This window comes from Apostichopus japonicus, chromosome 8 (genome assembly GCF_037975245.1).
Source record: "Apostichopus japonicus isolate 1M-3 chromosome 8, ASM3797524v1, whole genome shotgun sequence".
In the NCBI taxonomy this organism is placed as follows: Eukaryota; Metazoa; Echinodermata; class Holothuroidea; order Aspidochirotida; family Stichopodidae; genus Apostichopus; species Apostichopus japonicus.
Genome location: NC_092568.1, coordinates 6,213,054 through 6,226,846, shown reverse-complemented (window position 1 = coordinate 6,226,846; position 13,793 = coordinate 6,213,054). Strand labels below are relative to the sequence as shown.

General features: G+C 36.6%; 1 protein-coding gene across 1 annotated transcript in view; it reads left to right on the top strand.

The window, feature by feature from the left end:
• LOC139970517 (fasciculation and elongation protein zeta-2-like) overlaps positions 1 to 13,793 on the top strand; it is a 71,387-nt gene that overhangs the window by 50,025 nt on the left and 7,569 nt on the right. The gene's annotated exons all lie outside the window — the stretch shown is intronic.

The window sequence follows — 13,793 nt, the reverse complement described above, 5'->3', positions numbered from 1 at the left end:
ATAGCCCCCAGATCACCGGAAATGGCACTTCTCGGGCTTGAAAATGACCAACCAGATGTACACTTTTGCCTGAGAACCAAGCTTTTCCCAATAGTTTTTTTCATTCATAACCTTTTTCAAGATAGTCACCAGTCACACATCATGTTCGACCTCATCGCATCTCCTGTGGATCATTGCTTTTGTAGGTAATTCTACGTAATGCCCCACAATACCCGTCAGCCCCACTTTCAAGGTTTTAAGCCCATTATTTGTTCAGAATTTGAATAATAAATTCACTTCAAAACATACCCATAATGTTGCACAAAATTTCATCTATGGACAACCAATATAGAAAAACCCCCTTCAATCCCTAACAGACCGGTCAAAATTGCACGAGTAGAGGGAAGTATGATGAAGAATGTTGGTCAAGGAATTTTCGAAAATTCAGACACAGTTAATTTATTGGTGTACAAATATTAAAACCTCTTATGTCGGCTACTATAAAACTTCGATATCATAAAAAAATACCAAACAAATATGGTCGAGGGGGGGGGCGGTCTCCACCCTTCGCCCCCCATGTTCCATTCAACTCGGCTGCGCCTCGTTGAATGGAACATTCCATCTTTCAACTCATGAAATATTTGCACTATTGCACTCATAACCATTTATTATTTGTATACTATTTAATACTACCGTATATTCCCCCCCCCCCCCCAATGATCGCCGCCCATGTATATATATATATATATTTATATTTTAAATATGGTTGCTGCAGCCCTATTTTCCTTTTTCATCGGCAAACCAAATTTCATTACGAAGAAAATTTTGGCCGAAAATGCCTCCCAGATCGCTGGAAATGGCACTTCCCAGGCCTTGTAAGTTGCATCTAAGCATTTTCTATTTTGAAATTACTAGCGATATCATAAAAAAAATATGCTAAAAAAAAAACTATGCCACCAAATATTGGGGGGGATATTAGATACTATATCCCCCCACCTAAAATATTGGGGGGGGGGACATGTCCCCCCCGTCCCCCCCATGATCGCCGCCCATGCTTAGGGGCAAGTTCAAAGCATTACAGTGTGACAATCAGAAGGCTTGTTCAATATTCATATGGTTCTTTCACAAAGACTTAGTTATTTATTTATCAGCAGTAAAATAATACAAAATAACTAGTTCTTGATAAACAGGTATAAAAATTAACTATGAATCATTGATCCATCTATCGTATTTATGAAATATGATTAATAAATCATCCTTGTTACAGTTTGACGTCAAATGGACGAGTTTTTTGCACAAACATGTATACCCAAAACTCTGTGAAGTTTAAACAGCTACCATATTGAAAACTCTTTTGTTGCTTTCTGCAATGTCTTATATGACACCTAATTTGTGAAAATTGTTTGGCAATTAATTTAAATATGCAATAAAATCTTACTCAATGTAACGTTGCAGCGTGACCGTTACAGCGTGACAATTGAAATGTCAATGCAAAGTCGATGTATAGCGGCACACTGTCATGTTTCAATGGTGCTTTGAAGGTACTTACAGTAGATCGTTCTGATGGTCACTACCATCAGTCTTTGATCTTAGATGTGGAAATTTGTTAAAAATACATTAATCATGAAATGAAAATTCAAATTAGCATAGCGTTACAGCGTGACACACAACAGGCAATTACAAAATTACGAATATTTTATAATGTGAATATAACATAAAAATGACTTGATTAAAAGATAACTTGACAATTTATGTTCCATAAACATATATCACATAGCATATCCGGAAATGTAGGTATATACAGTATCTGAGATGAATGAAGAAGTTGGAATGGTGCTACCAGCTTTCAAAAAGGGTGTCAACTATAATTAATATGTGTTATATTTTCCCTGTCTATATTGTTTCTCATTAGTCATTTAAGAAGGTGAGCTGATATCTCACATTTGAAAGCTAAATCACTTTAAAGGCAACCTCATTTTAAGTGGTTGGTTCCAGGGGGGGGGGGTGGTTCAATTATGTCTGGAAATAGGACACTACATTGCAAAAGTTTGTGTGTATATCAGCTGTAACGTCACGCTGTAGCAAAATTGTTACAGCGCACGTGACAGACTTTAATGAGTCATTAATGATGCAAGTCAGATGAACTTAAAAATGTGCTTGTATTTAATGGTTATCGATGTCTTAGTTTGGAAACAAACTTCATTGCAAATTATTGTCTTGCAAAGGAATAATTTAAAAAAACATCACAATTTACCCTAACAGCATGACATCTTTTTTCCAAAATCTATTTACTGTAGGTCATTGAACAGTAATGAAATATATATGTTACAGAAATGTTAAGCCCATGGTTTGGATCTCTAGAGTTCAAACATCATGCATCAATTCAGGTTTATCATTTTTATCATGTATATGAATGTATTAGTATCAACTTGACAACCATTATTTTTATTAATGTTGCAATTTAAATTATGCAAATTTCAATATGTTAATGACATGAAAATAGTATTCCTTATGCAGATTAAGGAAATTTTGATTCTTAGCTTTAATTTGATACCAAATTTGTTACGATTAAACCTATTCGAAGTTTTGGGAGTCATGTCCTGTTTTGCTTGGAACTGCCCTTAGACTTGTTGCGGCTGACAAAATTCCTTAGTTATATATGCTAATTACATGAAATTGCACTTAATTAAGTCCATTCAACTCCCAAATTTCAAGTTAAGTACAGTATTGCTCGCTTCAAGCTAACTCCAAAGAGCTAGAATCGTCTCGTAGTACCTCCTACTCAACATACCTCCTTAAGAGAGGTATTGTAAATTTCATTTAAATGCACAGGCCAAAATTATGTCTAATTGTAATTATGATGCAAGAATTTTCAGTTGGCAGCAATTAAAGTGCTTTCATTTATTCATTCACACCATGATGTAGTAGCTGAAGTTTGGTTCAATTGTGCGGCTTATATGTGTGTTTGGGGGGAGGGGAGCATTTATGAAATGAGTTTTTGAAAGCTTTTTGATGGCAACTTGAGGTCAACAGAGGCTGTTCTGAAAATTCAGTAAATGCTCTCTCAAACTGGAAGTATGGTCAATGTTGTGAATTGTGATAGTGACAAATAGAAGCTGCTCATGGATATGGTATAGAAGAGCACCATGTTTTGCTTTAGTTTCATCCCACATGTTGTCACAGCTTGTATTAGACTATTCGATTGGAATAAAGGAAGTTAACCCTTATTTGAAAGGAAGAGAATGCTGTACAAGCACACATCATTTCTAACTTGATGTCCCAAACTTAAGTAATTGGAATGAAACTGATATTATTATTTCTATCAATAAGAATTTTCGATTGAAATTTAAAAACCAAGGAATTTTTAACTATAGCTTTCTCCTCACTGCGATTTCACGTCAAAAGATTTGATTAAGACACCTGTTCACATTTCTGTTTCTAATATGCAAAACCAAAAATAAGAACCTTTGAAGTGTATATAGACTATATAATGCAAGCTGTTGTGATACAAATTAAGACAAATTTGAGAACCAAAAAAAAGACTTCACTATATTGTGTTTACTGTACCTGTTGTACACATGCAGTCACATGCTTCATACAACTGCCATATTTTCATGAATATCACAGTATGCCTGCAGTTAATTGTGTAAAATTACCTGTATAAAGACATTTTTACCAATGTTAAGTAGCTCCATATACTGCATACATGATACAACTAAATATAGTGGGCCTTAGATATATATTGCATGTACAGTAGTAGGCATATCCTGTATATACTGGAATCCTCTTACTGCAGAAAAAAAGCCAATGTGTACCCCAAAGGTCAAATTGTCTGCCCTTCTTGGTAACTGTTTCTCTATATTTGCATACCTTTAAGGTCACATTTTCTTGACTTTAGTGGTAATGGGTCCTGTGGGAGAATCAAAAGTCACTGAGAGATTGTAGTTTATAGTTTACAGATTACAGTAAGTGTATGGTGAGTAAAGAAGTGTAAAATATAACAATAAACTTAATTTTATTTACCCATGTTTTTTTTTTTTTTAGGGTTTTGTAGTTCCCATGTTTTCTGAATAGTTTTTCATTACAGTGTCTGTGGAGTATGCATACTGTACATGTGTTCATTAACTAAAATAACTGAATCATAGAGTCTGAGATTAGTAACTGTGGAAACAGTTTAGAAGAAGCTTCTAATTTGCAAGCCATTAGATTAATTTGAAAACAGTTTCAACTCTCTTTGGATAAAGACTGTTGGAGAACAATTGAAGGTAGTAGCTAAGTAATCTTGACTAATTATAATTAGTTGGCAAATGGACTGCATATATACATGCAGACTATTGATTCTGATATATATTTTCTCCAGTCACTTTCGCACTTGTTGGTACACATTTAAAGTTGAGAAAGAAATTACTTACCTAGAAATGTTCTCATATAAGAATTTCCACTGATTTCACTCTCTTGCCATACTAATCTATAATATAGTGTTCAGGATTCAAGAAGTGTGTTAATTATAGATGTATTGCCACTTCACATCATTGGGCTGAATTTCAGTACAATTTTTTTTTCCAGCATACTACAAAAATAACAGATCATCAATGTTGTTTCCTGTACCATCTAGGTTTTACAGTATGCCTTTGAATTATTTTAGTGGAAGGGAAAAAAGTATGAAGGTAAACTTCCTCTGAAGTTTTTGGCAGTCCTTGCATGCAGTGTAATGCCATGGTTTACTTCCACCAGAGAGTTAGAGGGGGGGGGTGGGTGGCACGGGGTACACTAAACTGTACCATGCCCTATATTGTTCATGCCTGTTTGGTCTCACAGTTTTAAGATCACACAAGCATGTTGGCTATATATTATTATTGAAAACTATGGTTTCCAGTCAATATCTCAAGAGTTTTCCAGTCCTACAGTATCGTAAAAGGTTAGGATAAATTAACTGTTGTACAGTGCTTATTATACTGTTATACAGTAGCCAGAAAGGGGAGAAGCATGAGGGAAAGACATTTTCAGTGCTCAAGGGCATATATGGTTAACCCTTGTTAAGGAATACTACTTGAGAAAAATATAAAGCTTTTTTGCATTTTTTTTTAAAAGGGTAAGTGCAAGCCCAGGAATTATTCTTTTGACTATATGCAGGTTGGTCCAACATTTTCTGTGCTCGTTCGAGCCTACTGTTAATTTTAGTGGAAACTGACAAATTTGTTGCTTCTGCCTAGTATATAAAGCTGCCACCCTTAATGAGGGCTACTAATTGAGTATAGCCAAAAAGTACATGAAATTGGGGGTGGGGGGGCACATGGGGGAACCAAATTTTCTGTGTTCAAGGGCATATGATAAACCCCTGTTTAGGACTCCTAGTTGAGTAAAACTTAGCTCTTTTTTTTTGGCAATTTGTTTTAAAAGGGTATATTCAACATGAAGTGCAAGACCAGGAATTATCCTTAAATGATCTAAATAGGTCGGCAGGTTGGTCCCACATTTTCTGCGCTTATTAGATCGTACTGTAAATTTGTGTGGAAACTGACATTGTTGCTTCTGCCCAGTATATAAAGCTGCCACCCTTTATAAGGTCTACCAATTGAGTAGCCAAAATGTACATGAAAGCGAAGGGGGGGGGGAAGGGGCACATGGGGGGAACCAAAATTTCTGTGTTCAAATCAAGGGCATTTCCTAAACCCCTGTGGAGGGCGTTGTGGTCAAGTGGGCAGTGGATTACGTTCTAAGGATTACAGGTTCGAGCCCTGGCCAGATCATTACGTTGTGTCCTTGGGCAAGGCGCTTTATCTCCATTGCCTCTCTTCACACAGATGTATAAATGGGGACTTGCGAGGTAACTTGTAAATATAGTTGTTTGCGCCCGTTGTGGCTGCACCCTAAGGGAAGTCCTCCGGGGGACACATGGTTGTGGTGCACTGTGGTGCCCCAGGAGAGATAGATTGAATTGTACACACTTTGGTGTGTAGGTGTGACAAGTTACCAATGACCAGGGTTAAGTTGTAAAGTCGTGTGAGAAGGCCTTCGCCCTGAACAAGTCTGTAAACCTGAAAATTAAAATTAAAAACTTAGCTTTTTATTGGCAATTTGTTTTTAATGGGTATATTCAACATGAAGACAAGACCAGGAATTATCCTTAAATGAACTAAATAGGTTGGCAGGTTGGTCCCACATTTTCTGCGCTTATTAGATCGTACTGTAATATGTGTATGGAAACTGACATTGTTGCTTCTGCCGAGTATATAAAGCTGCCACCCATGAGAAGGACTACTAATTGAGTAGCCAAAAAGTGCATAAAAGTGAGGGGTGGAGGAGCACACAGTTGCTTCTGCCCAGTATGAAATACATGTAACAAGCTGTCATCCCTGTTGAGGACTACTAATAACAAGAAATTTAGCGTTATTTCTTAAACAATTCTGTCGGGATATTAAAGAGGAAGTGCTAGCCCAGGAATTATCTTTAACTATATATACAGCAGGTTTTTTGACAAGTTGGTCCCACATTTTCTGTGCTCATAAGGATCTACTGTAAATGTTAGTGGGAACAGACATAATAGTTGCTTTCTGCCCATTATGTAGGACATATCAAGCTGCCACTCCTGTTAAAGACTACTAACTGAGTAAAGCTAAGCTGCTTTTTGTAAAACAATTTTGTGGGATTAATATAAAATATGAAAGGCCAGGAGTTATTCTTTGACCTTTACAGCAGGTTATTGGCAGGTTGGTCCCACATTCCCTGTGCTCATTAGGGCCTACTGTAAATGTTATTGGGAACAGACATAATAGTTGCTTTCTGCCATTATGTAGTACATGTCAAGCTGCAACTCCTGTTAAAGACTACTAATTGAGTAAAGCTAAGCTGCTTTTTGTAAAACAATTTTGTGGGATTAATATAAAATATGAAAGGCCAGGAGTTATTCTTTGACCTTTACAGCAGGTTATTGGCAGGTTGGTCCCACATTTCCTGTGCTCATTTGGGCCTACTGTAAATGTTATTGGGAACAGACATAATAGTTGCTTTCTGCCATTATGTAGTACATGTCAAGCTGCAACTCCTGTTAAAGACTACTAATTGAGTAAAGCTAAGCTGCTTTTTGTAAAACAATTTTGTGGGATTAATATAAAATATGAAAGGCCAGGAGTTATTCTTTGACCTTTACAGCTGGTTATTGGCAGGTTGGTCCCACATTTCCTGTGCTCATTTGGGCTTACTGTAAATGTTATTGGGAACAGACATAATAGTTGCTTTCTGCCCATTGTGTAGTACATATCAAGCTGCAACTCCTGTTAAGGACTACTTATTGAGTAAAGCTTAGCTGCTTTTTGTAAAACAATTTTGTGGGAGTAATATAAGGCCAGGAGATATTCTTTGACCTTTACAGCAGGTTATTGGCAGGTTGGTCCCACATTTTCTGTGCTCATTGAAGCCTATACTGTAAATGGAAAGGGGTAACAGACAACACAGTTGCTTCTGCCCAGTATGAAATATATAAAAAGCTATCATCCTTATTGAGGACTAGCTACTAATCGAAAAAAAAACTTAGTATTTCTTAAACAATTCTGTGGGGCTATAAAACAGGATATGCTAGGCAAGGAATATCTTTAACTATATATATAACTTTAACTATATATATATATATATATATATATATATATATATATATATATATATATATATATATATATATATATATATATATATATATATATATATATATATATATATATATATATATATATATATATATATATATATATACATATTTAAAGCGGGAGGCCCGGGTTCGAATCCCGGTGGAGGCTCGAACAGGATATGCTAGGCCAGGAATTATCTTTAACTATATAACTTTAACTATATATATATATATATATATATATATATATATATCCAGCTTTAGGAATCACAAATGATTTTCGAGTTGGTTAGCATCATGTTTGATCTCTAGAGTAAGGCAAAATATGTCACCACGAACAGAACTAGTATTGTTCGATACAGGTGTCAATAGCCTACAGTGGAATTACGACCTTCCTTGCCTGTTTCGAACCTCTGGACATACAATCAGCGTCCATGGCCTAGTTGGTTAGGGTGTCCCCGTTGAAAACGTAATGTGAAGGAAAATCCAGAACAGTGAAAAAACTTCGAGCCTCCACCGGGATTCGAACCCGGGCCTTCCGCTCTGTACGCGGACACCCTAACCACTAGGTTATGGACGCTGATTGTATGTCCAGAGGTTCGAAACCGGTAAGGAAGGTCGTAATTCCACTGTAGGCGTTTGTCACCTTTATCGAACAATACTAGTTCTGTTTTTGGTGACATATTTTGCCTTACTCTTGAGATCAAACATGATGCTAACCAACTCGAAATCATTTGTGATTCCTAAAGCCGGATCTCGAAAGAGATACTTTAAACAGAATATATATATATATATATATATATATATATATATATATATATATATATATATATATATATATATATAAATATATACATATATACATATATATATATATATATAGTTGGTTGGTCCCACATTTTCTGTGCTCATTTGAGCCTACTGTAAATGTTAGTGCAAACTGACAACATTGTTGATTCTGCCCAGTATGAATATATACATATAAAGCTGCTATCCTTGTTGAGCACTACTAACAGAAAAAAAAAAAACTTTAGCATTATTTCTTAAAAAGTTCTTTTAACAATACAGCAGTTATTCTGATGTATCAATTAAACAGAGAAATACTTCGAATTAGAATACCTTGATGCCAAGTTTTGTTGTGCATGAAAAGGTATTAGTTCAAACTCAAACTGAATGAAAAGTGAATTACTCTGGTCAATTTGTCAAATTATATGCAGTGCAGACTGAAAGATAAGGACAACTGTGAAAAATTGAAAATGTTCTTTTCCTAACATATTTACAGTTCCTTAACTTGACACATCTGAATGGCTAAAGGAGGATTTATGAGAGATAAATGTGTTCCTTACTTTCTGTACAGTATTCCTCCAACTTATTGAGCTGGGAAGTCAACTTAAGAAAAATTCATATATATACCGTTTTTTCTGCCGATTAAAGAAATTTCTGTTGGAAATTGCTATTGCTGAGGCAGTTTTTTTGGGAAAATATTCGCAGGATGAATATCTATTGCTGATTTCGGGGGAAACAGTACAGAAACTTATGTATAATTTATCTTTCAACTACCAAAGCTCCTTTAATTTCTGTCTTAGAGAAAGGGACTCGGTATTTGTGTTCATTAGATGGTAGGTCCCACAAAGGAGTTAATCCTGCATTTTGGGATTGGTACCCAAACCATTTGAAAGGTCTGCTTTTGGTCCCAGACATGTTGGAACAGCATGATTTGTGGTCCCACATATTGGGTGTGATTCCACAAATTTAGTTTGAAACATGTTTTATCTGTTCCCACAAATGATGTTTCTCAGGTGTGTTTTTTTGGTCCCACAATTTGGTCTGGTCCCACAAATGATGTTTCTCAGGTGTGTTTTTTTGGTCCCACAATTTGATCTGGTCCCACAAATGATGTTTCTCAGGTGTGTTTTTTTGGTCCCACAATTTGGTCTGGTCCCACAAATGATGTTTCTCAGGTGTGTTTTTTTGGTCCCACAATTTGGTCTGGTCCCACAAATGATGTTTCTCAGGTGTGTTTTTTGGTTCCTTGCTTTAGCAAAAGGAACCTATGCAGTCAGGTTGGCGTGTGTGTGTGTGTATGTATGTATGTATGTATGTATGTGTGTGTGTGTGTCTGTGACACTTGCTTGGGTACGCTCTATCTCAATAAGGGAATGTTAGATTGAAGCCAAACTTGGACTATAGATCCGCCATATGGAGAAGGTGTGCCCTATTGTTTTTGGTGCCCACAAAGGTCACCAAAGGTCAGTTATGGTCCAAAAACCGAAAATATTAAAACTACAATAACTCCCAGTGCCAATGTGCGACAAAATTGATATTTTGGGACAAGTTGTGAACTGGTTAGGGGAGCATTTTCAAACTTAACGGTCATGTGATCCGAGGTCACCAAAGGTCAATTAATGATAAAAAACTAGTATTTTTGCAATAACTTGAGAACGAAATGTCTGTTAGGGTTGGGAGTTGCCTCAATGTAATCCAATTGTCGACCCGCATCTGGGTGACCCTTGACCTCAATTTGACCTCTGGTGACCTTTTTGTGTTTTTGGGATTTTTACAGTTTCGATGCTATTTTCAGATGTCAAAGGTACCTTCTGATCATAAATGTCAATAGGTTGACCCCGTGTGACCTTTATGTGCGAAGTTATATGGGGTCAAAGTTTTTCGGTCAGAGTTAGGATGGTTGTACAGACTTTTCGTTTTGTTTTTTGGAATCAGGAGATTAAACTACATCTGAAACCAAGGTCAAAACGTCAAAGGTCACATTAGAAAAAATCTGCTTATTTTGGGAGGAAACGAGCAAAAAAGAAAATGTTTGGTTTTGATGCTAGATTTGGATATCAAAGGTACCTTCCGATCAAAAATGTCAATTGGTTGACACCCGTGTGACCTTCGTGTGCGAAGTTATACGTGGTCAAAGTTAATTTTCAGACATTTAATGCAACAACTCCCAGTTCCAAGGTGTGACATAGTTGATATTTTTGGACAAGTTGCAAATGGTATAGGGGAATATTTTCAAAGTTAACGGTCATGTGATCCGAGGTCACCAAAGGTCAATTAATGTCAAAAAACTAGTATTTTGGGGGTAGAAAATGGGCAAGGTATAAAATGTTTGAATTTTTATAGTTTGATGCTCTAATTTAGGTCTCATCAATCAAAAATGTCAATAAGTTGACCCAAGGTGACCTTTGTATGTTAAGTTATATGAGGTCAAAGTTAATTTTCAGACATTTAGTGTAATAACTCCCAGTGCCAAGGTGTTACACAGTTGATATTTTGAGACAAGTTGCAAATGGTATAGGGCAATATTTTCAAACTTAACGGTCATGTGATCCGAGGTCACCAAAGGTCAATTAATGATAAAAAACTAGTATTTTTTGCGAAAACTTGAGAACAAATTGTCCCTTAGGGTTGGGAGTTGCTTCAATGTAATCCAATTGTCGACCCGCATCTGGGTGACCCTTGACCTCAATTTGACCTCTGGTGACCTTTTTAGTGTTTTGTGGATTTTTACAGTTTTGATGCTATTTTCAGATGTTAAAGGTAACTTCTGATCATAAATGTCAATGGGTTGACCCCCGTGTGACCTTCGTGTGCGAAGTTATATGAGGTCAAAGTTAATTTTCAGACATTTAATGCAATAACTCCCAGTTCCAAGGTGTGACAAGGTTGATATTTTTGGAGTAGTTGCAAATGGTATAGGGGGATATTTTCAAACTTAACGGTTATGTGATACAAGGTCACCAAAGGTCAATTAATGATAAAAAACTAGTATTTTTGCGATAACTTGAGAACAAATTGTCCGTTAGAGTTGGGAGTTGCTTTAATGAAGTCCAATTGTCGACCCGCATCTGGGTGACCCTTGACCTTAATTTGACCTCTAATGACCTTTTCGTGTTTTGTGGATTTTTTACAGTTTCGATGCTATTTTCAGATGTCAAAGGTACCTTCTGATCATAAATGTCAATGGGTTGACCCCTGTGTGACCTTCGTGTGCGAAGTTATATGAGGTCAAAGTTAATTTTCAGACATTTAATGCAATAACTCCCAGTTCCAAGGTGTGACAAGGTTGATATTTTTGGAGTAGTTGCAAATGGTATAGGGGAGCATTTTCAAACTTAACGGTCATGTGATACAAGGTCACCAAAGGTCAATTAATGATAAAAAACTAGTATTTTTGCGACAACTTAAGAACAAATTGTCCGTTAGGGTTGGGAGTTGCTCCAATGTAATCCAATTGTCGACCCGCATCTGGGTGACCCTTGACCTCAATTTGACCTCTGGTGACCTTTTCATGTTTTGTGGATTTTTACAGTTTCGATGCTATTTTCAGATGTTAAAGGTACCTTCTGATCATAAATGTCAATGGGTTGACCCCCATTTGACCTTCGTGTGCGAAGTTATTTGAGGTCAAAGTTAATTTTCAGACATTTAATGCAATAACTCCCAGTGCCAAGGTGTGACAAGGTTGATTTTTTTGGACAAGTTGCAAATGGTATAGGGGAATATTTTCAAACTTAACGGTCATGTGATCCAAGGTCACCAAAGGTCAGCTAATGTTAAAAAAGTAGTATTATGGGGGGAGAAAATGGGCAAAGAAAAAATGTTTGAATTTTTACAGTCATGCTCTATTTAGGTCTCACCGATCAAAAATGTCAATTGGTTGACATCCGGGTGACCTTTGTGTGTGAAGTTACATACAAGTTCAAAAGTTAATTTTTTGACATTTAATGCAATTAAATCTCAATGCCAAGGTGTGACATGGTTGATATTTTGGGACAAGTTGTGAATGGGGTGGTGGAACATTTTGAAACTTCAAGGTCATGTCATCTGAGGTCACCATTGTTATCATATCTGTTGACACGCTTGTAGGTCTCTTATATTTCTTACATTTTCGACGCCATATTTAGATCTCAAAAGTGCCTTTTGATATAAAATCCGATCACATTTTGTGATCACAAAAGTGTTGGCTATAGTGTTGGTTACTTTATGGGAACATGTAGGACAATTACTTGGACTATTTCAGCCCAATCTTGCTTGATAATATGATGTGTATTGTCATATACCCCAAGCAAGGAACCACAGTGCCCTTGGGCTCTTGTTTGGTCCCACAATTTGGTCTGGTCCCACAAATGATGTTTCTCAGGTGTGTTTTTTTGGTCCCACAATTTGGTCTGGTCCCACAAATGATGTTTCTCAGGTGTGTTTTTTTGGTCCCACAATTTGGTCTGGTCCCACAAATGATGTTTCTTAGGTGTGTTTTTGTGGTCCCACATATTTGGACTGGTCCCACAAAGGTGTGTTTTTAAGGTCCCACACATAAGGTGTACATTCTGGTCCCACAAATCAGGTCCCACAATTGTTGATGCAAAACGTACCAAGTTACTGGTCCCAATATTATTGTGGAGGTGAGTAAGGGTGTGTCTGTTGGTGTACAGTGTATGTGTCTGTTGGTGTACAGTGTCTGGGTGTGTACAGTGTGTGTGTCTGTTTGTGTACAGTGTCTGTTTGTGTACAGTGTGTGTGTCTGTTGTTGTACAGTGTCTGTTTGTGTACGGTGTGTCTGTTTGTGTACAGTGTCTGTTTTTGTACAGTGTCTGTTTGTGTACAGTGTGTGTGTCTGTTTGTGTACAGTGTCTGTTTGTGTACAGTGTCTGTTTGAAATATCCAGAATCAAATCTCACAACTAAGAAGAAAGACATCGGGATTAATATCTTACCATCCTTCATGACCAAAGATGATGGTCCCCCCCCTCCCTCCTCCCCCACTGAGTGTTAAGTGGCACCCAACTGTTAACCTCCAGTTTAGCTAATAGTAGTTTGTGATGATAGCTCTTATCTAGATATTATACATGACCCATATAACTAAATATAATCTAGATATACTTTCAATTTTTGTAATTAAGTTTATTTATTTTATTCATTGATCTGTTGGTGAACCAATAAATAGATACATTTTGAACACACTGTGCTTGCACCACAGGAGGTTAACTTCATTAAATTGACCAAAGTCTCTTGCAGAAAGTGCTAAGCAATTATACTTCTAGAATTACTAGGCTTGCACATGTCACTGTTTCCAATCACTTTTGCTGGACAAACAAAAACCGTTGTAGTCCAATGTAATATAGCTGAGTCTGTTCTCAGATGCTCTACCTTCAGATCACTAATTGATTTATATTGTTTAAGAT